The following is a 4975-nucleotide window of genomic DNA, read 5'->3' as shown; positions in this document are numbered from 1 at the left end:
TGTGTGTGTGTGTGTGAGTTTAAGAGGTTTTAGCTAGGGGGCTGGAGAGATGGCTCATTGGTTCAGAGCTCTTCCTGTTCTTCCAGAAGCCCAGAGTTTGGTACCCAGCACTTGAACTGGGGAACTGACTCAGATGGTAAAGCATGTTCTTCAAAAGCTTGAGGACCTGAGTTTGATCCCCAGAACCCACATAAAAAGCAATGGCTTTGACTTGTAATTCCTTTGCTGGGGAGGCAGAAACAGGTAGATCCCCGGAGCTCACTGGCCAGCTAGCTACTCTAAATAGCTAGTGAAGCTCCAGGCAATGAAGATGATGACTCAAACAAAATATCAACGGAACCTAAGCAACAGTACCCAAGTTTGTCCTCAGGCCACACCCTTGCACACACACATGAATGCACGTGGAACACCAATGGACTCCTTAACTTCCCAGCAGTAAAACTGCTATAGTCCTTGAAGCCCAAAGGGAGTATTTTGAAAATAATAATCACCTACTAGAGGTCCTTAGTTGATTCTGTAGATCTGACCATTGAGGTTTAATAGCTGCTCTAAATTTATGATAATAGATTAAAAATTCAGGAGATGCGAAAAGGCACACAAAGATCTTTACCTTTCCATGCAGAATCATTAAGGCCTTTTATAGGACAAGGGGCACTCAAAGTTCAAATGACACTTGCCAACTTGCATTAGAAAGTTTGCTGTTAGTTTTTATCAACTTGATTCAAGCTCAGGCCATCTGAGAAGAGGGAGCCTCAATTGAGAAAACACTTCCACAGTGGCCTAGCAAGACTGTGCGGCATTTTCTCAATGGATGATGGATATGGGAGGACCTGGTCCTTGGGGTGGTGCTACCCTCATGCAGGTGGTCCTGAGCTGTTATAAAAAAGGAAACTGAGGGGCTGGAGCAATGGCTCACTGGTTAAGAGCACTGACTGCTTTTCTAGAGGTTCTGAGTTCAAGTCCCAGCAACCATATGGTGGCTCTCAACCATCTGTTATGGGATCTGATGCCCTCTTCTGGTTTGTTTAAAGACAGTTACAGTGCACTCACATACATAAAAAACAAACAAACAAACAAAAAGGCAAGGAGAAACTGAGTGAAGTAAAACAATTTTTAAAGAAGAAAGGAAGCTGAGCCAGGTGGTCATGGGATACGCCTTTAATTCCAGCACTTGAAAGCAAGGGCAGGCAGGCGTCCATGGTTTCTGCTTCAGTTCCCTTCCACGGTTCCTGCCTTGACTTCTCTTTATTAGTGACTATAATCTATAAAACCTTTTCCTCAAGTTGCTTTTGGTCATGGTATTTACTAGAGATGGACAGCAAACTAGTATAGGAGAGAATCCACGCTAGTGTTCTCATGCAAAGGCATATGTAACAAATGTAACAGATGTATCTGTTGACTCTGCTTGACTTTCAGGGTTGGGGTGGGCAGGAATGAGTATGGCCAATATCGAAACTACAAACTGGAGCTAGGCACTACCACAGCTGTGGGAAGCCCCTGGCTAGAGTGCTCTCATGTCATTTCATGCCACTTTGTTTGTTGTTAACACAGGTGTCATTGTGTCACCCAGCCTGGCTTCCAACTCTTGGTCTTTCTACTTTTGTCCTTCAAAATAAATTGTTTTGGGCTGGAGAGATGGCTCAGCGGTTAAGAGCACTGAATGCTCTTCCAGAGGTCCTGAGTTCAATTCCCAGCCACTACATGGTGGCTCACAACCATCTGTAATGGGATCTCATATAAATAAATCTTTAAAAGAAAAAAAAATTAATTGTTTGATTACATTACTCATGTGTGTGGGTGAATGTTTGTCTGTGGGTATGAGTGTGCTAAAACCCACGTGGAGGTCAGAGAATACCTTGTGAGGATCACGTCGGATTGTCAGGCTTGGTGGTGAGTGAGCACCTTCTCTAGGGATGGGTCATCTCTCCAGTCCATGCCCCACCCACCCTGTTTGTTTGTTTGTTTTTTGAGACAGGGTCTTACTATATAACTAGCCCTGGGAAGCCCAGCCCTCACTATGTAGACCAGGCTAGCCTAAAACTCACAGAGCTCTGCCTGCCTCTGCCTCTTGTGTGCTGGAATTAAATGTGAACAGCAGCACACACAGCCTTTTTATTCCATTTAAAAGTTTTATTTGAGTGTGGGAATGAGTGCTCACAAAAGCCACACACATGTGAAAGTCGGGGGACAACCCGTGGGCGTCGTCAGACTTAACAGGAAGCACCTTTACCTGCGGAAGCACCTTACTGGCCCTACTCTTTGGATACTTTCAATTAATGCCCACAACCAAGGAAAAGCAGAATTTTAGAATGCTCTTGAGTCCTACCTATGAAAACAATATAATATGAAAACATCATCCCAGAGAACATAGTTTATTCTTATTGAACCACAGCAGTGCAAACTAGATATGTACTGATGATAAATCAGGATTCCAAAGCCTGGGGGAGTTTAAGCTACTTGGGAATCATTATATTAGAAATACAGATGAAGCTGGGCAGGAGCACACACCTCTAAAGCCAGCACTGGGTGGGACAGCAGGGGCAGGAAAATCAGGAGGTCAGTGCCAGCCTTTGCTACATAGTAAGTTCCAGGCCAGCCTGGGCTTCATGAAACCCTGTCCAAAAAAAAAAAAAGCAGCACATGAGGTATAGAAAGCAAGGTTTTCATTTGTTCTATTTTGATTGCCCAACTCTGCAGCTGAGTAGAACCCTGTTTCAAGGCCATTTTGTTGCAAAACCTTTCTGTGTGTTTGTAACAGTTGCTTCTGTTGTGGGCAGAAAGGCCAGTGAAGAAAAAGAAGAGAAGGGATTGGAAAAGGGCACTCTGCTTAAAGGTGAAGGTCTTCAGCAAATAACCTGTTTGGGAGTGAGGTTTGTTATTGTTTTGTGGGTTTTTTTGTCTTTTTGTTTTTTGGTTTTTGTTTTGGGTTTTTTTGGGGTTTTTTTTGTTTGTTTTTTGTTTTTGTTTTTTTTTTTTGTTTTTTTTTGTTTGTTTGTTTGTTTTTTCAAGTTTCTCTGTGTAGCCCTTAGCTGTTCTGGAACTTACTCTGTAGACCAGGCTGGCCTTGAACTCAGAAATCTACCTGCCTCTGCCTCCCAAGTGCTAGGATTAAAGGCGTGGGCCACCACTGCCTGGCCTTGTTTGTTTTAATAACAAAACTTGAAGCTTCTTAGCTTTCACTTCAGAAATGAGCCTTGCTTTTACCAAAGGTCACTCCATCAGACTCTACAGTTTCAGATAAAACTGGGAGAAGGGCAGGTAACAAACAATTTTCATCTTTATTGAGACTCGTGAAGACTAAGCAAGTGACACTTGGTCATCGTGTACATAGTATTGACAAGGTGTGCAGCTTGGGGTCTCCTGGGGTTTCTGGCTTGGAGAGGGGATGAGGAGTAGGAATGGCAGGCAGGAAATCTATCCAATAAGCTAATTGTCTTCTGTCAAGGTTGTTGCTGGTTGATTGAGGAAAAGGAATGCCTGTGGAATTTCCTTTGCACATGCCTATTTGTGTGGATATATTTAGACATCTGAATGCTCTGGTAGTGATGATCACTATTAACAGTCATTCTGTGTCAATCCACAGGTTGTTATAAGCTGTGTACTTAAGAACTGGGACAACTATGCACCAGGTGAATAGAAGAAGTGCAATGCAGGATCTGTGAAATACTCCAGACCTTTGTAGTTTCGATGATAGTCTTAAAGCTCGAGGAGACACAGGCTAAGATGCAGTTGGAGTAGTGTTTGGAATGCAAGGGAGGAAGTTAACAGAAAATCAAAAGTCAGGGTTTCTTCCCCCATAACCACATCCAGTATCCTGGCTCTGGGGCAGGACTTGGTAGTGTGTTAATAGTACCTCAGTTGTGGGTAAGACAAACAAGCAAACAAACAGCGAAAAGCACAGTCATTTTCATCAGCTACCTTCTTGCCAGGGCTTCTGCTCAAGTCCTTATCCAAGACAAATAAATAAAATTCAATATATGTGCCCTCTAAAGTAATAGGTTTTTTAAAAAGAATTACATCATGTGTATGAGTGTCTTGCTTGTCTGTGTGCATCATGTGCATTTGTGGTGACGGAGAGGCCCAGAAGAAGGTGTCAGAATCCCTGGAACTGGAGTAGCGTGGTAGTTGTGAGCCACCAAGTGGGTGCTGAGAAGTAAACTCCAGGTTTTCAAATAAACAAAGCCATCCCCTTCCTCCCTTTCCCCACAACATAGCCTTTTTTTTTTTTTTTAAGGCTCTGCACAGGGGAAGACACTGCAGCTTCTCATGTCAAACAGTGAAACTGGGCCCCAGGAAAAGAAAATGAAGGTTCTTCTATGCTCCCACACAAAAATTTCTGGGAACTATAAGCTAGAAGTGATGGTAGACTGATCCAGTCTCACCAGTCTCTCTCTTGCTCTTCACAGATCTCAGCCTACAGCCGTGTAACATCTGGAACAAATCCTCAACGCCCAGACATCACACTCACTTAAGTCAGGCATCTTTATTTCACAAGTCAAAGTGTCAGCAGACAAAAAGCCAAGCCTTCTGCAAGGAATCTTCTCCCCAAAACCATAGCACATACAGATCCCTCCAGTCTCCACCGCATCCTTCTTTACCCACGTCAGCTTCTGGGCCAGTTACTCAAAGGCTGTAAAGTTCTGCTTGAGGACTAGGGTAGGTGTTACACAATCCTCCCATAAACTTTCTCTCCCACCCAACCACCCTGCCTTTTGTTCTGATTTTTTGAGACAGGGTCTCATGTTTCCCAAGCTAACCTTGAACTCCAGATGAAACTAAGGCTGGCCTCAAAATTGCAGGTCCTCCCATCTCCACCTACTGAGTGCTGGGATTAAACATGTGCTGCTATACCTAAGCTCTGTTGCTTCTAATCCACGGGCTGTGAGAAGGAAGACGTGGGGTAGATAGGATCAAGATCATTGTATATGCATATGAAACTGGCAAAGAATTAAAAAGGGATAGGAGGGAGGGAGGA

At 43.7% G+C, this 4975-nt stretch overlaps 1 long non-coding RNA gene across 1 annotated transcript in view; it reads left to right on the top strand.

Moving 5' to 3' along the window:
* Nucleotides 1-4693, top strand: part of LOC115031902 — a 10285-nt gene extending 5592 nt beyond the window's left edge. The window contains exon 3 of the long non-coding RNA XR_003837539.1: nt 4407-4693. This is a non-coding gene — a long non-coding RNA (uncharacterized LOC115031902). The remainder of the gene's footprint in view (nt 1-4406) is intronic.
* Nucleotides 4694-4975: the final 282 nt, after the last annotated feature.

The sequence above is a fragment of the Mus caroli genome, chromosome 9, assembly GCF_900094665.2.
Source record: "Mus caroli chromosome 9, CAROLI_EIJ_v1.1, whole genome shotgun sequence".
NCBI lineage: Eukaryota > Metazoa > Chordata > Mammalia > Rodentia > Muridae > Mus > Mus caroli.
The sequence above is the reverse complement of the archived record's forward strand: the minus strand, read 5'-3'. Positions and strand labels throughout refer to the sequence as shown.